Here is a 25,258-nt window from a genome sequence, read left to right on the forward strand (position 1 = left end):
GCCGTCTGGTCTTCTTGTAGTTCCGCGATGGTCCTGTAGTCCTCAAAAGGGGGCAGTGGCAGAGGGGGCCGCGCTGCCAGGCTGTCTCGCCACGAGAGGTCCTGCAGTAAAACAGTGCGGTAGACCTAAAAAAATAAGACATCGGCTGTATCTCAGCAATCTCAGCAGTGCCTCCAACTTGTCGGGTGGTTTTTCCGGAGTCGGCAAGGCCGTCCTCAGACCTCCGGGACGGGAGGCCCTAACACCTCCCGGGTCTCCCCACAATGAGTATAGGCGCACACAAGAAGCAAGGTTGAGTCTGCAGTTTATTTCAGCAGCAGGAATAGTTTCTCGTATGCATGCGAGAAAGATAGCAAAAAAAGGCATCTCTTAGTGGCTCGCAGGCCCTTTTTAATACAGAATGACGCGCTAACCTACGTCACCTGGGAAAGTTAGTAAAAAACCTAACGTTAGTCGTGATTGGCTATTTTAGCGGTGGGGTCAGCATCGGGGACATATATGACAACCTGTCATTGGAAGAGACAAAATCAGGTGGTATGCTTGGGTTGTCCCTAAACTTGCTACTTCAAAATTGCAACAAGGGGACCCTTGGTGATTGGTTATGAATAATGGCGTCAGTAGCGAGTCCCCCTGTACTCTGATTGGTTGTCCCATGAGCCCCCAAGCCTGGGACCATCGTCGTTCCCAGCTCACGGTGTACCTGTCATTAGCAACAATTTGCAACTATGTGTAATGTGCAAACAACAGCAGGTCTGCTCATAGGTTCTCAAGCAGGTCGTTCTCATCATTGTAGGTGTCCATCTTACCGCTTCGTTGTTGCAAGTGATGAGACCCTGGCGGCTTCTTCGTCTCGTAGACTTGGCACTCTGCCAGTTTGGCTTGGTCACATGAGGAGAGACCGTAGCTGGAGTAGAATTAAGAGCATTTTATTTCAGTATTCTGTATTTAAGACTCAGCATTTGCAGGTGTAACCTTGGCAGTGTGCTTTCAGTATGCGGGTTTCAACATCGTGGCCTTTCTGTGGGCTCTTCGCTGGGAATTTGTTCTGCTCAATCAGCACTTGTATTTTGCTCTGAAAAGGGTTTTCGTTTGCAAGGCTCCGACCTGGAGACTCTTGCTCACGGCCTACTCGGGCCTAGTTCATAGGTGGCGGTGCATAATCCATAATATGGTGGTCGTGGGATGGCAGACGATGGTATGCGGCACTAAGTATACATAATAGCGTCTCCTAAAGATAGGGTGCAAAAGCATCAACAAGCATATACACGATCTCTTCAAGCATCTTGCGTTTCTGCAGTGCTGTAAAAGGCCTCTGTGAAAAATAAAAATGATGCACATCCGTGAGTGTGGTCATCCGCTACGTCATAGCATTGAGTATGTTCTTCGTGTAGTTTGGTGTATGAGTGACCAGCGTGCATGGTGGAACGCGTGTTCCCGTTCGTGGACTATGTCGTCGTGGCATCTCTAATGATGTGAGACTTGCGATCGTTACTCTAGTCGAGTTCATCCATGCTGCAGATGTCGTCTCGGACCACAGGGACTGATGCTGATCGCACTGGTGGGCACACTCCTCTTATGTGTATATTCTTGAACCAGGGTATTCTGCCGTCAGGTATATAGTCGAACTCATCCCGCGGAGGGTGTCTGGGCCGCGATTCCCTAGGCCATGTTCTTGATGAGATTGGGGTGAGGGTGCTATCCCATTCTCCCACTTCAGTATTGTGTAGGCAGAGGAAATCTGCATGGCAGTAAGATCCCCTCGTGCCTTTTGTAGGAGGAGTAGACCCCCTTTACTATTGTGTAAGCAGAGGATATCTCCATGCCAGTGAGATCCCCACGTGCCTTTTGTAGGAGGAGTAGACCCCCTTTACTATTGTGTAGAGAGAGGAAATCTCCATGGCAGTGAGATCCCCACATGCCTTTTGTAGGAGGAGTAGACCCCCTTTACTATTGTGTAGGCAGAGGATATCTCCATGGCATTGAGATCCCCACGTGCCTTTTGTAGGAGTAGACCCCCTTTACTATTGTGTAGGCAGAGGATACCTCCCTGGCAGTGAGATCCCCACGTGCCTTTTGTAGGAGGAGTAGACCCACTTTACAATTCAGTAGGCAGAGGATATCTCCTACTGACTCCTTGCCATGACTTTCCATCCACAAAGAATTTAGTTAGCCGGTGTTTGGGGGAAGTGTTCCAGGGAGAGTGCATAACCTGTGTGCTATCTGTCATTTTAAGAAAAACATGTTGCTTCTGTTTTCTATTAAAGGTTTATGTAGATCATGGTAGGAATATTGAATTAACTGTGTGATAGAATTGTGCATTTGTATTGCCACAACAGTCTTGGCTGCTGCCCTATTGTTTGATTTTTCTCTGATTTTTCATTCAACCATAAAATTAATAAATATGTCATTGTTACACACCGGCCTGGTTCATAGTCCATTACGACACAGGGTATTTGTTAAAGTGGGTGTGAGACGGGTTGGAGGCCTTCTCAATAAAGAACCCAGGGTTCAAATAAAAATAAAAAGCGTTTTTATTGTGAGCCACATTCATTGTCAGTGGAAGAAATCCCTGGCTGGAGTGTGCAGTGTCATAAAACCGTTACAGAACGGGTAGTGAGAGCGTTGGAGAATGGGAGATCAGCGGGGATGAAGGGATCAAGAGTGTGTCCGGCAGAGTGGGTAGAGCCGGAGGGGAGAATAGTGAGGGAGAGAGAAGTACAGAGATCATGGAAGAGTGAAGAGGCAGGAACAGTGGAGTCCAAGGAGGAGGAGTTTAGAGGTAGAGGTCAGAAGTGAGGAAGTGAAGTCAGCCCATTCGGAAAGGAAGACAGACACAGGGCCAGTGGGCCTGAAGATAGTAGCAAGGGTGAGAGAGTTGGGGAGACACCAAGCTTGCAGCAAGAATTTCAAAGGAGGAGTAGAGCTGGGTGGGTATGGGAGAGGCAAGGGCACACTCAGCGAAGATGAGGGGTACTCCACCGCCAGGTCAGTTGGGCTGAGGCTTGAAGAGGATCTTGAAGTCGTCAAGGGGAAGGGAGTCAAAAGTAGTAACTGAGCTGGCATTGAACCACATCTCGGTGAGAGCGAGGACGTCGAGATCAAAGTCTTCAAGAAGGAGGCAGATGTCAGAAGAATGTTTGAAAGCAGATCGAGAGTTCAGAGTGGCTAAGTTTAGCCAGTCACCACCTTTGAAGGATTTCTGTGGAGGGGTAAAGGGAGGTGGTACACCCATCGGAGGTGGGGAAGGAGGTGCAAAGAGAGAGGAAGGAGTAGTAGGAGAAGGTAGGAAGTTGATGAGGGCCAGGAGGCGCTGGTCAAAGAAAAAATATTGGGTTGAGGACCCTGGGCCATGACAGTGCCATTGTGATAGACATTAATTTTATTTATTTATTTATTTATTTGGATTTGTAGAGCACACATCTGCCCGGGGGCATCGTGGCGCTAAGAAGTCTTACTTGTTACAGGCATACATGGTGAATATACAGATATACAGATTAGCATAGACGCGTATTTTCATACATTCGCTGTTATTTCCATAAATACAGTGGTGAGAATACAGGTGAGGCGGGGTTAGTGGAACAGCGTGGTTTTGAGTAGTCTACGGAAGGCATGGTATGATTTTTCGCTTCTTAAGGCGGTGGGGAGTGCGTTCCAATTTTTGGGTGCTAGGTGTTGGAAGCTGGACCCTCCGGCTTTGCTTCTTTTGAAAGTGGGTACATAGGTCTGGTTGGTCAGGTGTGACCTGGTAGGTCTAGTGGAGGTATGGAGGGTGATCCTTTCAGAAAGATAGGGTGGGTCATTGGCAGAGAGGCATCTGTGTGTGATGGCCATGGATTTAAATAGTATGCGTTCTTTTATAGGTAGCCAGTGTGCTTCTTTTCTGGCTTGGGAGATGTGCTCCCTTTTTGGAATGCTTAGGGCTGCTCTTAGAGCATTGTTTTGTGTGACTTGCATTTTTTTAATGTTTTGTGCAGATGTGCCCAGGAAGAGGTCGTTCAGTAGTCCAATTTGGTACCTACTGTGGCTCTGGATACATTCAGGCAGTTTTTAGGGGATAGGAAGGGTTTAACGGCGTTGATTATCTTAGTGGTTAGTGCAGCAGAGGAGGCTACGGCATTGACTTGCCGTGTCATGGAGAGAGTGGAGTCGAGGTATACTCCTAGCGTTTTTACCGCAGTGGAGACTGTGATGGTGCAGTTATCGACGTTAAAGGATTTGTATAGAGGCGGGAGTTTATTTAGTGTTTCTTTGGTGCCAACTAGTAGGATCTCTGTTTTGTCCCCGTTAAGGCAGAGTCCGTTGGCTGCCATCCAGGTTTGAATGGCTGTGTATATTTTAGTTAGTGCTGCGGCATCTTGTTCATATAAGCCAGTAAGGGGGAGCAGGACTTGTGTGTCGTCAGCATAGTTGGTGTAAGCTATGTGGTGATGGTCGAGGTCATTGAACAGAGGGAGGGTGAAAATGTTGTATAGGGTGGGTGTAGTGCAGGATCCTTGTGGGACGCCACAGTGGATGGTGGTTGGGGTAGCGTTTGCAGATTCAGAAAAGAATGATGCACTAAGAGGATGAGAAGTGCGCCAAGAGAACTTCCCATCTGGTCCTGCCTTTAATGGGGAAGGAGGTAAAAGGGCAGAGGGGATAGATCATATGGGAGGTCCATAGGTCGGCAGAGGGGACAGAGAAGAGGATATCAGTGATAGTTTGTCTTGAAGTAGTGCTAACGTAAGTGTCAGCAATAGGTAGACCAGGATTAAAGGCCAAGAGATCTTTTTAAAACTTTTTTTTCCATACTTCGTGAGATAGGAGGGATACGTGGTAGAGTAACAGAATAGATGGGGGAGATGGAGAGCGCCATTGAGGAGGAGGAAAAGGGGGTCAATTGGAGAACGCAGCAGCCAAGGGAGACCAGAGGATGCACTACTAAATTCGAATATACCAGAAAGCACTCAAATGCAGCACAACATGGGGGATACACAGATGTAAGAGACACCTAAGAAAGAATTTTATTTTTATAAATTTTTTTGAAGCAGGCTATTAAGAAAACAGCAGAAAACATCCACTATGAGGCACAGCAAGATGCATATTTCAATTGGTGCAGAGATTAGAATTCACAGGGAACCCCATGAAAAATTCCTCAACATCTCCTCTGCCAAAAGACTTGGGATGACCAATGGTTTAGCCTTTTCCTTTTGCATTCCCCGGTAGGTGCATTCACACATGTGAGGTACCATTTCATTGAGACACCAGTGGGAACACGGGAAGGTAGGGCATGTGTTGTTGGCAGTGTGTTTCTCTGGGTGGGCAGAGAGAAATGGCTGAAAATTGTTTTCTTTCATCACATATCAGATTTTGCCGGCGATTGTGGGTAATACATTCTGGGCCGATTTCTGCAAGTCAGATCTCTGTGGATTCCCACGGATGTCTTCTTTTCGGAAATGCATGGGGTTCCCTGTTTTCCTTGGTGGCTTCGACACCCTTTGCCCAAATCTGTAGGTTGTCCAAATGAGGAAAATTTCTCAAAATCTCCTCTGCCGAAAGACTTGGGGTTACCAGTGGTTTAGCCTTTTCCCTTTGCACCCCGGTAGGTGCACCCACATATGTGAGGTACTGTTTTCATCGGGACACTTGTTGGAACACGGGGAGGTAGGAAATGTGTTGTGTTCGCGTGGTTATCATAACATTTTCAACTAATTGCTGCTGCACTTTTTCACACACCCTTTCATTTCCCAAAAATGACCTAAATTTAGTCACTGCTTTAGGCACTATACACTTTTGTAACCTGCAGAATCCACCTACCCTTCAAAAGGTCCCCCTGTGCTCTTTCAAAAAATGTATGCGTGCCCTTCCTCACTACATTTTTTTTCTTTACTTACACATGCTAAATACGTCTGTTCAGGCTGTCAGTATAAAAAAGCTGTGTACCATGGCTTACTGTGTGGCTTGTGGTATTGCTTGTTTTGTGAAACATTACAAAATATGTCATGATTTCCTAAACCGGAAAAGTTGGAGGAATGTAGCGGAGTATTGTTTTTCTCAAAATTCACAGAAGCTATTGCCTCACCAGGCCATCCATGTCCACCAAATACCCTTTTTTTCTGTAATTTTCCCAATTGTTCATAACTATAGACATTTTCTCTACATAGTTGGTGCCTGACCTGCACAAATCAAGTCTTCCTAAACTTTGGAATTTTGTCTACTTTACAGAAATGTATGCCTTTCTGTACTCTTATTTAGCTTTCCTACCCTTTTCTACCATTCTGTCCACGCAAAGGCCAAAATCGACTACCTCTCACAAAATGTTTGGTAACCATATCAAAATATGTTTATTTTGTTTCCACTCAACCTGCTCTCGATAGCCTGGAAAATTGGGAATTCAGCACAGCAAGCCATTTGTTCCTACCACTTACAAGGAAAAAACCTCAGGCTTCTTTGTACATCATTTTATTGTCATTTTCTGAAGAAAAAAAAGTTTTTCTTACTTTTTGGCTATTTTCTCTCACCCCCCTACAGCAACCTAGGATTCCTGGGTGGCGTTACGACCGCCTACATGTGGGAAATAAAGAAGCCAAAATTGGCCGAGATATCTCATGTAACAAAAAAAGTTACAAAGGATTGAATGGCGACATACCGAAATCACCAAAAAAGGGTTTGAACTGGGGGAGGGAACCCATGGCACTTAAGGGGTTAAATCCATAATAGTGTTTACAAAGTGGACACCATTGTCACTCCAGACTGTGTGAGGCAAACCATATCTGGGAAAACTCTTTTACCAGCATGTTTGCAGTGCAGGGTTATCTTTGAATGGGTATGCTTCATCCCATTTGCTAAGCATGTATAGCACCACCAATACATGTCTCTTTCCTTGATTGGGTGATATCTCAATGAAATCTATTTGCAACACCTCGAACAGAAGCTCTGGAGGGTTGAAATGTCCTCTCAGCACCTTCACATTTTCTCAGATTATAGGTAGCACACATGATACACTGGAGTGAGCTATAGCCATTTTCCTAATATTGCTATTACTCCAGACGACAGTAACACGCTTATCAGGAGGACCATGGGCTTGTGCTGTCATCAATAGCGCGTGGGCATTAGGCCATGTCCATGTGTGTTTGTCTTCAGATTGTTTATCCACCCAACAACCCTGAATACATTGCACATTCATTTTCAGTAACTTGTTTTTGTATTTCTTTTACAGTTTCCAATACCATCATTCCTGAGTTCTTTTCTGGACATGATACATACATTAAAGTCTTTTGTGCTGGGGCAGTGGTTTTTGCTATTTGGTCAGCAAATGCATTTCCCTTTCCTACATCATCAGCAATACTTTTTTGAGAACTGCTTTTAATCATTGTGAGCTTCTTTGGCATGGTGAGTACATACAATAGTTTCAAAATCAGTGCACCATGTTCTATTCAGGTACCATGTGAAGTGATGAGTCCTCTCTCTGCCCACAATCTCCTGAAATTATGAGCCACTCCAAAGGCCTATTGACTATTGGTATAAATGTTTTCTTTTAAGTTAGTGCTATATTCACTTGCTCTTCTGAGGGCAATAATTTCGGCAGCTTGCAGCATATTTTGTGGTATCTTACATGTCTGAAGAATAGTCCGTAGAGTAGTAATTGCATACGCTCCTGTGGAGGAACCATCTGTCAATTTGTAACATGAACCATCAACATACAATGTTCCATCAGGCAGTTGAAGGGGAGTATCTTGTAAGCCTATTATCCCTTTGGTTTCAGCATCTGTGATCAATATACAATCATGTATGTCAGTGTGTGCATCCCATAGGATGACCATTAGCGAGGCTGGGTTGAGTGTATTGCACATTTTAATGGGGACATTGGTGCTAGCAATGTTAACTCATAGCGGGTTAACCGAGCATTGCTCAAATGCACCATTTTAGTTTTATTCAGTAGGGTATCAATGCAATGGTGAACCAATAAAATAACAGCATTATCTAATATACTTTCGGCTTGCTTTAGGGCGGTGGCAGCAGCAGCCACACCCCACAAGCAGTCAGGCAGTGATTTTGACACCAGGTCTAAGGTCAATGAAAAATAAGCAATTGGCCTATTTTACCCCATTGCTGTTGTGTTAGTACAGACAATGCACATCCCTGTTGCTCAGGCATGAACAGGGTGAAGAGTTTAGCGTAATCAGGTGTTCCTAATGCAGGAGAATTACACAAATCAGATATTAGTGCAACACAAGCTTCTTGATGAACAGCAGTCCATGGCAAGGGAACAGGAGTGCTGTTCAATGTTAGTGCTAGCAGACGTTTCACTATTAAGGACATATCGGGTATCCATTGCCTGCAAAAAGACATCATTGCTAACAGGCCTCTTACCTCGTTTTGCATAGGAGGGGTAGGCCTTTTCATTATTGCTTCTAACCTTTGGGGTGAATCCGGTGTACCACTTGGGAAACCAAGCGTCCTAAATATGTGACATTTTCCTTACAAAACTGTAGCTTATGACTGGACACTTTATGTCCCAGTAGCGCTAGGTGTTGGACTAACTGAACGGTTCCTTGTATGCACTGTTCTCTGGTGCCTGCTGCGTTGAGTAGCTCATGGCATATTGTAGCAATATGGTGGAGGAAGGATGTGTAAACGTGTCTAGCTGTGCTTTTAAAGCCTGACTATATATGCTGGGGCTTTCCATGGAACCTTGTGGAGCTCTCTGAAAAGTATATGTCCTGCCTTCTATATTAAAGGAAAAGTTATACTGTCTTTCTTCACTAATGGGTATACTAAAGAAGGCATTCTTTAAGTCGAGCACAGCAAAGTATTTGGCTTTAGCTCGGATAATGCAAATAGTGACATCAGGTCAGTAACCACTGGAAACTGTGGCTCTACAATCTTGTTGATCACTCTCAAGTCTATTATAAGACTCCATTGGTGTGGTATACCGGACTTGCCCTCTATTAGTTTCTGGACAGGGAGTATGGGACTATTGCATGGACTCCCTGCTATCTCTAAGTATTCTTTTATGCAATTAGTCATGTATCAGAGGTTTTATACCTTCAATATTTTCTCATGCCAGTTTATATTGAGGAACCCTTGGTAATACTGCATTCAGTTTGTTCAATTGTAGTCGGGCTAACTATCATGCATCCTACATCGTTGGATCCTATAGCCCAAATTCTAAGGTGTACTCCCTTTTAGTTCCGGTGATACATTTTCAAAATGGTTAGTAGCAGCCAAAAATCATTTAGACAAAAGCCTTGCATCGCCGGTTTTATAAACGCCATCAGGGGAACAATAAATGTTAGCATGCAGTTCCTTCAACAAGTCCATACCCAACAAATTTGAAGTGCATTTCTCTGTAACGACAAGCGGCGTCATGAAAAATATTGGACTAATGGTAAATTGGACAGGGTCAGATATCGGGCTTGTTAGTGGATCATTAGAAAAACCCACCAATGTATTCATTTTCCCAGGGGGAATTGAGGCCACTAGTTTGTGGGAAATGCTTGCATTAGTTGTACCTGTCTCAAGGGGGAACTTTGTACTCTTCCCCTGCACCATGGCTTCTACAAATGGCCCCTTTGGCTCTACTGGAATGTTTATGTGCCCCCTTTCCCCTCCAGGGTGCCCCCATGCTGGGTAGTCACTAAAACAGTATTCATCATCTTCATAGCATTCCCTTGCTGCGTACTGCTGGCCTTGCCTCAGATCAAAATAATTATGTTGCAGAGTCTGTGTTTCACTTTGTGTAACAACATTGCTTCCCTGTTCGCCGTCTGTCATGGTAGACCTTCAAATGTTTCTCTCATCATTCCTCTTCCATATGATCGCCCACACCCTCCATGACACTGCAGACAGTCCCTTATATGATAGCCCATGCCCCCAGAACGCTGCAAACAGTCTCTTATATGATTGCCCACTCCCTCTACGGCGCTGCAGACAGTCCGTTATTTGATAGCCCATGCCCTCTACGACACTGCGGACAGTCACTTATATGATTGCCCATGCCCGCTACGATGCTTCGGACAGTCACTTATATGATTGCCCACTCCCTCTACGGCGCTGCAGACAGTCCGTTATTTGATAGCCCATGCCCTCTACGACACTGCGGACAGTCACTTATATGATTGCCCATGCCCGCTACGATGCTTCGGACAGTCACTTATATGATTGCCCACTCCCTCTACGACACTGTGACAGTCCATTATGTGATCGCCCATGCCCTCTACGACGCTGTGGACAGTCACTTATATGATTGCCCATGACCACTACGATGCTTCGGACAGTCACTTATATGATCGCCCACTCCCTCTACGATGCTGCAGACAGTCCCTTATCCAGTGGTCCTCTGCTTTGCAGAAATGACAACCGGTGTCACTTGTTCCTCCACCATACATGGGTGCTGTGCTTCTTTTCCCGCTCCCTCTATACATTCCTCTTCCCCTCTGCATACGTACATTATCCCTACCTCTGTCTGGAAAAGCCTGCTGCGTCATTGCTCGTGTTTTGAGCTCCTTCAATTTCTTTTCCTTCTCACCTACATCCTTTGAATGGCGGTTTCCATAATACCTGGCCATAGTAAGTATCTGCGCTGCATTCTGGGTAGCCCATGTAGACTCATAATTTTCAATATCATATTTCAAATGTTGCAATAGGCCCTGTACGACATGGGAGCAAAGGCTTTCTGTCCTTTGTGGCCCTGTCCATACCACTGTAGGACACAAAGGCTTATTTTTTCCTTTGAAAATATGTTTCCACTGACTCGCCTTCTTCTTGACGGTAAGTAGTGAGTTTGTCCCAATTCGTCTTTTTCCAGGGTGCTATTTGTTATATCCTATTCAACAAATGGGAAGGTAAATCCAGTATACATTGTGGCAGCAAGCCACGGTCTTCTTTTGTGTGTTTCTTCTTTTCTAACTCGGACCACTGTATGCCGAAGTCAACGTTATCCTGCATATGGCATTTTCACCACACGTCTCCTGGCAAAATGAATGAAAATAACAATGTCCTGTAAGGAACTGATGGTGGCAACAGTAAAGACAGACACAAGTGATCACAGTTCAAAGGTGTTTATTAGACTGGATAAATGGGTGAGAAAAACGCCTAATCTAAACCTAAATCTAAGATGGGAGCAAACTACGACCATCAAATAATAATAATACAGTCCTTGTGGAGTCTAGTCAAATAAGAGGGTCCTATACTTAAAAAAACGATTGCCAATCCTTACTACTATGTTAAAAAAGAGTGTGGGATAATGTTCACAAAAAAAGAAAGAAGTGTTCTCAAAATGATAAATCAGGATGGCATGGCTGGGTTTGCCTTCTCTACGTTTGAGGCACGGGACAAGGCAGGATTCGCGAGAACAGCACTCTGCTGGGCCTCGACAGCACGAGGTTCACAGTTCAGCTTATGATATCAAAACCCCTTCAGAGGATAAGTCTCTTTCCTGTAAAAGTCTCTTGCCTTAGAAGGTTTGCTGATTTAAAGTAATAAACAAAGGTTCTCTCTGTGATCTTTCACCTTGGACAACTGTTGGACTGGGCTCACAGGGCTGACAGGTGTGATACCAATTTGATGTGGCTGTAATAATTATGGGAGATACTGACCACCATTTCCCAAAATCAGGTATGCCCTATATTTACTGTATAATGTGCCACCAGGACAGCATCCAATTCCTATGTAGTTTTTGGGAAAGGGTTGCATATCTTAACTGCAGCTCCTTCGCTGCAGTGCTTTTGACTGTCAAATCAGCTGTTAAAATGGCACCTGTGATCTGAACCTGCTCTGTGCCACCGGAGAGCAGGTGCTATAGATCAGAATACTGATGCGGTCGGGCACACGGACACACTATGCTGTTGGCATGGAGCTTTTATGAAAGGGAGATCTGGTTAGCAAGTCACCCTTTCTGAGATTAAATTACCCGCATCATTTTATTAGTTAATTAAAAAAAAAGCCTGGGCTTCTACCCCCTTGCTAGATGGCGATTCTTCGCAGCCTGAATTTGCTTTCTAGGTTAACATGCCAAAGCATGGGCTTCTGTGCTGCCCAGACCTTCCCAGAACTCCACTATGCTCAGGGACCACTATCCCACCTTTAGTCTATCAGTGACCTACAGATCACCTGTGCCTCATCATGCAACTCGTGCACCACCGGGCCAACCCTTAGACTACCTTTGTGGCCACCTTACGGAACGCTACGCTCACCATGGCGACCCTTCTTCCCCTATTTCACTCCATAGCTTCCACCTAATTCTTACCTATCTTTCAACCCATACCTCTGAGCCCCACAGCCCTCCTGCAAGCAACCTCATTCAATGCCATCTCCATCTCCCAAGCGGAATGTATCACTTGCTTCGCCACACCACCTACACCCCTCATCCCTTGTCCACTAAGCCTGAGAAACAGAAGACTAGGCTCCCGCTGTACCTCATCCAAGACCTCCCTTTAAATATAAGTCTACCCTGACAACAACAGGACCTTCATTCCCAAATGATAACCACCCTGCAGGCTCACCCCTGAAAACCTGCCTGCCCTCCCACCCAACCCGATCATACTTGGGGTACCGCAGCTAATCTCTGTTCACCCATGCAGTGGTTATTGTCGACTTCATCACATCCAATAATCTGGATTTTCTTGCTGTAACAGAAACTTGGCTATACCCGGCAGCTGGTCCATCCCTAGCCCTAGCCATCCCAGACAATTATACAATCATCCGTGCAGACAGAGGTTCGGGAAAATGTGGCGGAGTGGCCTTTATAGCCAAATCCCATCTGCACTTTAGAGAATTCCCAAGCATAGGTCTTCCATCAGCGGAACTCCTTTCATTGAAACTACCACTCTTTGACACTCACACCCTCCTTTTTCACCTTATCTATCGACCCCCAGGTGTCATTTCCTCCTTTGAGGAAGACATCACCCTCCTCCTAACCCAAAACACCAAAATGGGCTGGCAAATCATTCTCCTGGGTGACCTTTATTAACCTAGGTTTACTCAACGCCAATGACACCAATGTCACCACACTAGACAATGCCATTACACAGCTGGTATTTAAACAGCATATTAACAACCCCACTCATTCCAAAGGTAGAACATTTGATTGGCTGGCCGACCTTAACTGCTCCACCTGTGGAATTGGGTGAAATGAGAAGCCTGAATTGTTATCATTAGAAGGAATCATAATACCCATTATTAGAAATCATAAGACTATCTGTAGAAGAACCATTACCCAATCATTACTCCACCTTTGTATGCATTTGCAAGATGCTTTTAGAATGATACTGTATGCATACAGTGCTTGCCATTTAGCCTGCCATTTGCAATAGATTGACATTTGCACTGCCATATATCTGAAGTGCCATGTAGTGTTTAAGAGACATGATATATACTCACCATGATTTGCTATGCATCTATGTTTGCATTAGATATAGCGCTTAGGCTGAGAGAGAAAATACATTGCTTGCACTACATACACAGTCATATTTGAAATGCCATGAAAAGCCATTCAGATTGTTATGCTTTGTAGAGACACATTAGAGATATGTTTAACACGCTGTCATGCATGTATGTATGTATGTATGTATGTTGAGTCACTCAGAATTTGCATTATGTAGTTAGCGCTTGCATTGCGAGAGATTTGCGGTAAACACTAGGAAGCATTCAGAACGAGACACGAGGCCTATGAGCCATTTTCTGATGGAGAAAGACAGAAGTTGCTCAGTGCGGAGAAATGTTATGGTACACTGTTCGTAAACATTGGCAGACATACACAGATAACATGAACCCTTGTCCGAGAGGGAAGCTTATCAGCTTGGCTGGTGTGCTTCACGGAGAGACTGCAATGGTTGGGGCCATGAGAAGAGTTCGGGAGAGCTGAGGAGTTCGAGGAGTTCGGGAGAGCAGAGGAGTTCGAGGAGTTCGGGAGAGCTGAGGAGTTCGAGGAGTTCGGGGAGTTCGAGAGAGTTGTTGGAGAGATCTGAGGAGATCGAGGGAGTTGGAGACAGTTGGCTGGAGATGGTGCTTGGTGCAGCAGACTGATGGGCCTTGATGAGATCGATGAGGCGGAAATTGTGTTTTTTTTTTTACACATTTCGGACTTTGCAGGGGTTTCTGAGTAATAAATTCTGGGCCGATTTGCGCAAGTCAGACCTCTGCAGAGTCCCACGGGCGTCCTCTTTTTTTAAATGCATGGGGTGCCCTGTTTTCATTGGTGGTTTGGACACCCTAGGCCCATAGCTGTATGGTGTGCGCTTCAGCAGATTTCCACAAATTCTGCTGTCCGAAAAGACTTGGGGTTAGCCGCGTTTTCGGCTTTCCCCTTGGCGCCCAGGTAGCTGCACCCACACATGTGAGGTACCGTTTTCATCGGGACACATAGGCCTTTCTCGCTCTATTCGGGATTCTCAAACTTAGGTGTGTTTTTTCTCCTGTCTTTTAAAATTTGAATTTTGATAATTCCTACATTCTGAGCATCGTCTTCCTTCCAATTGTTTCAACTGTCTATTCTCCCGCTGTCTCGTCTGGTTGCACCCTACCCTGTGTCCCTCCCTAGTGTTTCTCACCTCCCCTCCCCTTTCCCTCTCTCCCCCCTCCGCTTCTAATCTTTGGTGCTCTCTGTCTCTCCTATCTTTTCTAACTGCTTCTCTATTGACTATCCTGCCCTTCTCACTAAATCTGGTAGGAAGAAGTTTATTACTGACACCTATACCAGTGCCTCCTCCAGGGAAACATTCACAGACATCCTCTTTGTCATTCACTCTCCTGACCTATGGACCCTACATATGGTCTTTGTGTTCTCTCCTTTCCCTTCTTCTCCCATTAATGGTGGCAACTGGTGGGATGCCCTCCTGACCTCCTTCCACTCCTCTGAGGTCATCATTAAAGTCTAAGTGAATGGCACTGTCCTGGTCCAAGGCCCTCAGGCCAACATTCTCCTCTTCGATAGACGCTTTCCACGCCTAATCAATGTCCTTTCTTCTCCTGCTGTCCCCTCTCCTTCCTACACGGCATCCTCGCCTTCCCCTTCTGACTCCTCCTCAGCTACCTTGCCCTCTCCTTCCCTCTCTGCCCACCCTCAGGCTTCTTCTACACCTCCGCAGGGCGTACCCCTGATTCGTACCTCTTTCCGGAAATCCTTCAAGGATGGCAACCTTCTCCATATTGCCACTCTTAACTCTCGCTCAGCTTTCAAACACTCATCTGACATCTGCCGCCTTCTGGAGGAACTGGACCTCGATGTCCTTGGTCTCACCGAGACATGGTTCACGGCCAGCTCTGTCGCTAGCTTTGACACACTCTTCCCTGACGGCTACAAGATCCTCTCTGTGCCGAGGCCCATCCGCTCTGGTGGGGGTCTAGCCCCGATCTTCCCCAAATGGATTCCTGCCTCTGTCATTCCTACGCAGGCCTACTCCTCTTTTGAATGCCTCGTTTGCAAGCTCTCTCTCTCCCCTAGCCATTCCCTTAGTGTGGCTACTATTTATCGGCCACCAGGTCAGATCTCCTCCTTCCTCTCTAAGTGGGTGGACCTCTCCTCCTCACTCCTGGTCTCAACCTCTCAACTCCTCCTTCTTGGAGACTTCAACATCCACCTGGATGCCTCCTGTCATCCCTCTGGACTCTTTTGCGACCTCTGCGACTCTCTCTCACTCTCTTATTCTCCCATCTGGCCCAACTCACTCTGCAGGGCACACTCTGGATATTCTGATCTCCTCAGACCTTCCTCCTTCTGCCCCTCTCACCACTCCTCTCCTTACCTCCCATCTCACCCTCTCTACCCCTCAGCCCAAGCTACTTCCATCATTGCCTCCCACCTTCTCGGTCATCCAACCCATGAAGCGCGTGTCAGTTGAGGCTTTCGCTGCCACTTTCTCACTCCCTCCTCCCCCTTTGGCTGACTCTCACCCTGACACAGCCCTTTCCTTGCTCCACTCTGCCATATCTGATACTCTTGATATTTTTGTCCATGTCATGAGAATCCACCTGAAGCCCAAAGCCATGTGCAACTCCTGGTACGACTCACACCTCGTCACCCGTAAACTCAAGTGCAGGTTGGCCGAGAGGAAATGGCTTGCTTCATGTACATCCTCTGATAAACTGGCGTGCCGCCTGCTCTAAAGGCAATACTGCCTCTTTGTCCTCACCAAGAAGAGAGCTATCATCCAAGCCCGCGTCTCTGCGGCATCTAACAACTCGGCTGAACTATTTAACCCCTTAAGTGCCAGCAACGAGCCGGCTCATCAGTGGAAACCCCTCCAGGTTGCCACCGACGAGCCGGCTCCTCGGTTCTGGCAATCTGTTTTGCTCGATCCCTGCAACGCAGGGATCGAGCAAAACTGTAATCCAACCCCCGGGCTATGTGAGGGGGAGGTCCCCCCTCACTGCCAGGGGGCTGGATTACCTTCAGTTTCACGTCGGCATGCGTAAAGCATGTCGGCGTGAAACCTAAAGTAATTTTCACTGCAGCAGCCATTTCGGGCAGCTGCAGTGAAAATACAAGGTGAGTCTCCAACTTTCTCCTCCTCGATATCCGGCTGTATTTCAAACCGGAGATCGAGGGAGGTATCGTTGGCAAGGGGAGAACCTCCCCTTTCCAACGATTCCCTTTGTGACAGCATTGCTGGGTGCGATCCGCGCCAAGCAATGCCCACTAGACACCAGGGATGTCTTTGAATGCTGGGGGGATGTGGGGGCTGCTTACAGTAAGCAGCCCTCACCCCCCCAACCACCAAAGCATGGGGACACAGATATAACGACCCCTGGGGGCAGACAGGAGACCATCTGCCCCCAGAGGAGGGGGCATAAAAAAAATAAAAAATAAAAAATGAAAATCGAACGGGGATGGGGGGTGGGGTGGGGGGACACAGGATTATTTTTCTCACAACTGAAAGGGTGGTGGCCCTCCCCCTCCCACACCAAGTGGAAAGGGGGGCCACCCCTTGTAGCCCTCCCTGGGGGCAGATTTATGCCCCCAGGCAGGAGTACATGAGGTGGCCCCCATCCTATTGGGGGTGGGGGGACTTCCACCAGGAAGAAGTGTGCAGGCCCCCCAAAGGATGGGGCCTGCAGGGTAGGCCCCCCCTGGGGGTAGATGACTGATCATCTGCCCCCAGGGAACGGGGCAAAAAAAAAATCAAGAGAAAAAAAGTGATGGGAAGGGGGAGGGGGTTTGGGGGCCCTAGCCACCAGAGATTTATTCAGAAAGGGTGTCCTTAGAAAGGGGAGATTCTCCCCTTTCCAAGGACATCATGTGTGACAGCATTGCTGCCCGCGGATCGGGCGCAGGGCGTTCCATGCGCGGGCAGCAATGGCCACTAGACACCAGGGATGTCTTTGAATGCAGGCGGGGAGGTGGGTGCTGATTACAGTAAGCAGCCCTCGCCCACCCCAGCCCCCAAAGCATGGGGGCACATATGTATACAACCCTGGGGGCAGATGCTGATAATCTGCCCCCAGGGAAAGGGGCAAAATAAAAAAATAAAATATAAAAAAAGGGAATTTTGGGTGGGAGTGGGGGGGCCACTAGCCACCAGGGATAGATTTTACAGAATTGGGGGTGGCCCTCTCCCCATCACCCCAAGGGGAAATGGAGGCACCCCTTGTAGCCCTCCCTGGGGGCAGATATCTGCTCCTAGGAAGTGGCATCTGACCCCAGGGAGGGATGCATGAGATGCCCCCCTGCATTTGGTGTGGGGGGTAGAGTGTCACCCCCATTATATTAGAAAATTACCTGGCGGTTTAGGGTGCCACTCAGCCCGCCCTAAAGTGTAGTGTACCATTTTCCATTTTTTTCTTTGTTTACGAAACTTGCCTTGGCGCAGAGGGTCACATTGGTGTGCAAATCTGGTGCCGGGAGGCCCAAACCTTACTGCCCCACCCACTGGAGGGCCTGTCCCACCATTTTTGGGCGCACTCTCCCCACCCACCCCAAATGGAGGGGGGTGTACTCCGCGCAGCCTTTTGTAGGAGGCCCAGGGAGGCATGCATGAGGTGCCCCCGCCACCCATTTGGGGTGAGGGGGGAGAGGGCCCCCAAAAATGGTGGGACAGTCCCCCCAGTGGGTGGGGCAGTAAGGTCTGGGCACCCTGAGGCCAGATTGGCACATCAACGTGCCTCTCTGCACCAAGAGAGGCACGTTGATGTCCCTGTCGCCTTCTTGAGGAACTGGACCTCGACGTCCTCGGTCTCACTGAGACTTGGTTCACTGCCAGCTCTGCCACCAGCTTCGACACACTCCTACCTGACGGCTACAAGATCCTCTCCGTGCCCAGGCCCAACCGTTCAGGGGGTGGTGTTGCCCTTATCTTCCCTGAGTGGATTCCTGCCACTGTCATTCCTACGCAGACCTACTCCTCTTTTGAATGTCTTGTCTGCCGACTCTCTCTCTCTCCTAGCTATTCCCTTACCGTGGCTACTATCTATCGGCCATCTGGTCAAATTTCCTCCTTCCTCTCTGAATGGGCTGACCTCTCCTCCTCACTCCTGTCCTCAACCACCCAACTCCTCTTTCTCGGTGACTTCAACATCCACCTCGATGCCTCCTGTCCCCCCACTGGTCTCTTTCGCGAACTCTGCAACTCTCTCTCACTCTCTATTCTCCCGTCTGGGCCTACTCACTCTGCAGGGCACACTCTTGATGCTCTGATCTCTTCTGACCTTTCCCTCTCCCTCCCTCTCTCCACTCCACTCTCCTGGAGCGATCACTTTCTCCTATCCTCCCACCTCTCCCTCCCTACCCCACAGGCAAAGCCACCCTCTTCACTGCCACCCACCTTCTCGGTCATCCGGCCCATGAAGCGCATGTCAGTTGAGGCTTTCGCTGCTACCTTCTCGCCCCCTCTTCCCCCCCCGGCTGACTCCCACCCTGACAGAGCCCTCTCCATGCTCTATTCCTCTATATCTGATACTCTCGATATCCTTGCCCCCGTCATGAGAATCCGCCTGAAGCCCAAAGCCAAATGTAACTTGTGGTATGACTCGGATCTCGTCACCCTAAAACGCAAGTGCAGGGTGGCAGAGAGGAAATGGCGTGCTTCATGTTCATGTTCATCCTCTGACAAACTGGCCTGCCGCCTGCTCCAAAGGCAATACCGGCTCTCCGTTCTCACCAAGAAGAGAGCCCTTATCCAAGCCCGCATCTCTGAGGCATCTAACAACTCGGCCGAACTCTTTAAAATCTGCAAGGAGCTGGCCAACCCTGCTGCAGTCTCTACCTCTCCTGTCCCCTCCCAGGCCCTCTGCACTGCACTGGCCTCGCACTTCATCTCACCCCTGTTCCTCCAAAACCATCAAGGACCACATCGACTCCCTGGCTCCTGCCCTGGCTGACTTTTGCAACCACTCATTCGCCTCTGGAGTCTTCCCATCCCCCCTCAAGCACTCCCTTGTGCACCCCCTCCTCAAGAAACCCTCTTCCGACCCCTCCTGCCCGGCCAACTATCGCCCAATCTCCATTACTCCCTTCCTGGGCAAACTCCTGGAGAAACTGGCCATCTCCCAGCTTAACCTCCATGCTGAATCTGTTGGTAATCTTCATGACCATCAATCCGGCTTCAGAGCGGCCAGAAGCACGGAAACTGCTCTCCTGAACATCTGTGAGGACCTGCTCCTTAACCTCGATTCCAACACTCCCTGTGTTCTCATTCTGCTCGATCTCTCCTCTGCCTTTGACACTGTCAACCATGCCATCCTGCTCAACCGTCTCCGTGATAACCTGGGTATCACTGGTCAGGCTCTGGCATGGCTGACCTCTTTCCTTTCCGGTCGACCCTCCCAGGTCCAAATGGGCTCCTTCCTCTCTGACATCTTTTTCTCCACCTGTGGTGTCCCCCAGGGATCCAACCTCTCTCCCTGGCTTTTCAACCAGTATCTGGCACTCCTTGCCCACCGCATCGCCGCTCTCTGCCCCCACTTCCAGTGCTATGCGGACGATACCCAGCTCATTTTCAGGCTACCCTCGGCCTCCTCCTCTCCTTCCCTCATCTCCGACTGTCTGTCTGCTATCCAGGAATGGTGTGCTGCCAATGACCTCTGCCTTAACGCCAGTAAGACTGAGATTCTACTCATCGGCACACCCACTCCCTCCTTCCCTGCAGCTCTCTGGCCGGCCTCCCTTGGCCCCCTTCCCGCCCCTACCTGCAAGGCTAAAAACCTTGGGGTCATCTTCGACTCCACACTCTCCTTCTCTCCTCATATATCTGACGTCTCTAAGAAGTCACACTACCAGCTGCACCTCCTCAGAGGTATTCTTCCCTTCCTCTCCTTCCCCCAGAAGCTCACTGTCTCCCGAGCCCTGGTTCTCTCAAGGCTGGACTACTGTAATAGCCTCTATCTTAATCTGCCTGCCTCCACTCTCCGCCCTCTGCAACTTATCCAGAACAGAACTGCGAGACTTGTCCTTGGCCTCAAGCCCAGGGACCGTATCTCTCCAGGACTGAAATCTCTTCACTGGCTCCCAGTGGCTGCGAGGATTAAGTTCAAAACCCTCTGCATTGTCCACAAGGCCTTCTGGGGCCTGGGGCCTAAATACCTTCAACTCTCTCTTCCTAAATATCTTCCTTCACGAGCCCTTCGCTCATCCGTCTCCAACTCCCTCATGGTCAGCCGCTTCTCGAAGCAACGAGCTGGGGGTAGATCCCTCTCCGCAGCAGGGGCCTCCCTCTGGAACAGCCTTCCTGCCTCCCTGAAACTTGAGGAGAACCATCTCCGGTTCCGGAAGTACCTCAAAACCTTCCTCTTCGCTTCTGCCTTCTCTCTCCCTCTCCCCTGCTAAACCTGCTTAACTCCCCACTGAATTCTGCACTAAACCTGCATCTGGGCCACTCTCAGCGACCTCGGTCCAGGGCCCAGCCACTCTCCACTTGCACTGCCTCCCTAGCTCCCCCTGCACTGTGGGACTGTCACTGTATCCCTACAGCCCCCCTTCCCAGCACTTCTCAGCACTTGCTCTGCACTTACCTCGCACTTGCCACCAGCTGGCCCTTTTTATTTATTATTTATTATTTTATTACGCTACTTACCTTGTACTGCACTTCCCCCCCACCTCCTCCCCCTGCACTTTCTCCTTTTCCCCTTACCTCTGCACTTGCGCGATCTGAATGACACCTGGCCTAGTAGGATCGTTTGTCTGTCTTCCCCTTGTTTCCCTCCCTCCCTGCCTCGTCACGCCTTGAAACACTTGTGTATAGGCGCATTACAAATACCATATCATATCATATCATATCAAGGGGAGTTGCGTTCCCACACGTGTCCCGACGAAAAAGTACCTCACATGTGTGGGTGCACCTACCGGGGTTCAAAAGGAAAAGGGTAACCCGCTGGTAATCCCAAGCCTTTCGCCACAGCACAATTTGTTCATGTGGGCAACCTACAGATTTGGGCCTAGGGTGTCGAAGCCATCAATGAAAACAGGGAACCCCATGCATTTCCAAAAAGAGGACACCCGTGGGAATGCACAGAGGTCTGATTGCTAATAGCCCTACCACCAAACCCCCTGGTGCTATTAGCGCCAGATCACGGGTTTGGCGGAAGGGTTATTGCCCATTTATCACTGGGCCCATTCGGGAATTCCTCATTCCCCATTGGGCCCAATGGGGGAAATTCGTGCTATTACCGCCAGCAGATTTCCCACCGGCGGTAATTGTGCCGAAAATCTGCAATTTTGCCGCGCATTTCCTGCCCAGCTCAGAGCTGGGGGGAAATCCGCCAAAGCCATGATCTGGTGGACCCTTAAATGCGGCAGTAATAGCGCTACCGCTGCATTTATGGGTTACCGCCAGACTCGTGATGAGGCCCATAGTCCTTTGAGGGTATGTAGTCATGACAGTGCTACATAACTCACACCTTCTTTAAAGACTGTGCTGCCAATGTCAAGCAATGCCTGATCTAAGGTTAGACCTTCGGATTTATGAATCGTGACTGCATGTGCAAGAGAAAGAGGGAACTGTTCTCTGCATATATACATGTCTTTGAAAAGAAGGAATCGTGCTGTTGAGTGTACTTTCCTTTTAACTTATAAAAGCTTGTCAAAGTAGATGTTGACAAACTGAATGTTGTTGTCATGTGGGTACGTCTGCAAGCCAACAACTATACTAATTGCTCCATTGACTAAAGCTTGCTCCACGTCAAGGTTACGTTTCAGAAATACTCTGCAGCTTTATCACATTGTTAAAATTGTCTCCAAACCAGCTGCATTGGAGATACATTTTTACAAGTTGTTTAGTCGTGCTGTTGCTTGTTGACACATACGGAGTGTCATGCTGTGCACTTCCAGTTTGTCTGTGGAGCTAATATGCACTATTGTTTGCATTTCTTTTTTTAACATTGTCTCATTGAATTGCATACAGCTTGCTAGGGTTGGCATTAAGGACAAACATTTTAAAAAATGGTTGTGCTAATTGTTCCATGGCATCAGGAGCAGATGTGTCATGCCATATAGCTCATGGATGAGTCTACTATTTAAGATTGATTGTGCATCTTTAGAAAGCAGACCAGTCCTGTTGCTTTTTAAAATGTTAGAATAGGTGAGGTCTGCAGACCGATGCATGTTTTGAGTGATTTCTCTGTATTGGAAATGTTGGAAGAGATTTACATTTTCTATTTTGCCAAGTGTGTTGTGGCATTGTTTGTGTCCTAAGGTTTTAAAACTAGGTTCACCTTTCACTGGTGTTAATTGTAGGAGATCTCCAAATACAATAACGTGTTTTCCTCCAAAGAGTTCTTTGTAGTCCATGTTAAGGACTTCTTGTAATCTGAAGTGACTTAAAGCCAACATTAGGTTGGAGACCATGCTCATCTCATCTATTAGGAACATTTTCATGTGTTTCAGAATTCTGCGTAGTTCAGTAGCAGCTTCTGTTGATAGTTTGTACAACTCTAATTTGCTTTGGTGTTCTACTGGAAGGAGCAGTAGGGTGTGTAAAGTAACACCTCCTATGTTGTAGGTAGCTAATCCTGTGGGGGATGTTACAACAGCTGAAAGCTTGTTGTTTGTTATCTGTTGGAGGAATTTTCTTATGATTTTTATTAAGCATGTTTTGCCCGAACCAGCTTTACCACTTACATTGAGGAGTACAGGTCTATAACTGTGAAAGCTACAAGTTTTACTTTCATGGTACAGACCATGTTCAATTTCTTTTGTCACTTCTAGGAAAATGCTAAGTTGCTCATCATTGAGTTGAGTTGTGATTTGAGCAGAGTCAAGGTTTCATCTGATTGCTCATATTGCTCATATTGATACATGGTGTTTTCTACTTCAGTCTGGCTAATTCTGCTTCATTTCCTAAGAGTGTCTCTTCAAGTGGTTCTTGGCTTCCTGTAACAGAAGGTTGACTGCCTTCAGGAGTGTCTGAATTTAGTTGTTCTTGAACTCCTTCCTCTTGTTGGCATTCATTGTGCAACATGTTTTTGTATTGCTTGAAATTGACATTTGTAATACTGCTTTCATTTGCATTGAAGGCAGCTTCAAATGAGTCATGGTGCCCAATAAATCATAGTTTAAAAAGTTGGAGTAGGGACATTTAGTAAAAATATCTATGTTGAAGTGTTTTAAATGATGGCTTTATATGATTAAGTATGCTGGGTTTGGTAAGTGGCATTTGGTATAGTATTTAACTTTGTTTTTATATCTGTGTCTGCAATATTTGCCACACTTATGTTTTTGGAAGCAAAAATGTGTGTATGCAGCTCACTATGTGTTTCTGAAGGGATGTCGTAGGTTAGATATTTGTGAATTAAATGTAAAACAGTGGCATCAATGTCATGATCAAATATAGGAGAATCATTGATCTACAAAAGCATGTGGATGTGCGGTGCTCCTCTGGATTGATATTCTTTTCTCCAAAATAAGGGTTCCACATTTCCGAGGGGAGGCATTGTTTTATTACAGATGAAGTGCAGCATGGCAATAAAGCGGTGATGAAAGTATCTTGACACATTTACAGGATGTTATATTTGATGATATTTTGATGTTTTCCTGGTGTTTTTATTTCTATCCCTTCTTTGTTTTGGTTTGCTATGCGTAGGAAGTCATGCAAGTCTTCCCATTCGCATTCTGCACAACTCTAAGTGACAAACCTTGTGGATGGGCCAAGGTTCCGTAGCATACACTATACATCAGTGTGATATCAGAACCAGTTTTCTTTTGTACCACGCATATTTGCCAAGAGATTTGTGATACTTGACTGCAAAACATCATCTTTGTCTTTTATCTTTTGAAGTAGTTGGATAGAAGACATGTTTAAAAAATGGGAACCTGTTTTCAATGTTTGTGCAACTCGGTAACATAGAGTTGCTAGTTCACTTTCAAACAGAAGGTAGAATATGTATTCAACATTTTGTCTGAATCTGGGGTCTTCAGAATACATTCATGAAGAGCGGTATTCTGATGCTGTTATTTGTATGCATCTTTCATCATATCATACACCTTTATCCTGTAGGAAAGAGAAAGGGAAAGGCTTGTGCTTCGACACTTAGTTCCCATATGCTTATTGGATGTTCTTTGGCTTGACGCATTTCATATGTTTCTAGTGCATCCTCTATGGTTTCTTTGGAGTGTACTGGGTAAATTATATACTGGTCTAAAATAGTAGATGCTGTAGTAGGATCAACAAGTTCAAATTGGCCAGTTGGTGAGGAATTCTGAATTATGTTGGTGGTTTCCCTTAGGTTTTGTTCAATGTTTATTTCTTTGTAGTTCACATTATTCTCTTTAAGATATTGTAGAGCTTCTATAACTTTGTTTAAGTCTACTAGTTTTTGCCAAATTTGTTTGTTTTTCTTTGGTACACTATTCACTGGGATAATCAAAGATTGATCTATTGGCCGTTGCACTCCTAGAGTGTCTACATTTTCTTTAAGATCTAATGGCAAATAAACTACTTTGCCAAAAATGCCTTTTAGTAATTCAGTATTAGGCAATTTGACTGTTTTGAGTTCAAGGTGTATTATAGCTTGACATGGGTGTACAGTTTGGTTTATAATGATCTCATACAAATTGAGCTGTTGGAGCCATTTTGGAAGTGGTAATATTTCCTAGTTAATAGTGATAGCCTGTGAAGGCCTTTGATTATTATCAAGCTTTGTATTGCAGTATGTGCAAAGTATTGAGGAGTTAGTAATTTTGTATTTATTTTCTGCTATAAAATAGAGAGCTAATTGGAACCATTGGGATTCCTCATTGTCTTCTATTTATTTTGTACGTTATATCTGCAGTTTTAGTGCTCTTTGTAGACAAAGTTCAGGGACAACACACACATACTTGGTTAGGTACTTCAGCAGATGTGCTTTTAAA

Source organism: Ambystoma mexicanum, chromosome 5q (genome assembly GCF_040938575.1).
Source record: "Ambystoma mexicanum isolate Mex_15411 chromosome 5q, UKY_AmexF1_1, whole genome shotgun sequence".
In the NCBI taxonomy this organism is placed as follows: domain Eukaryota; kingdom Metazoa; phylum Chordata; class Amphibia; order Caudata; family Ambystomatidae; genus Ambystoma; species Ambystoma mexicanum.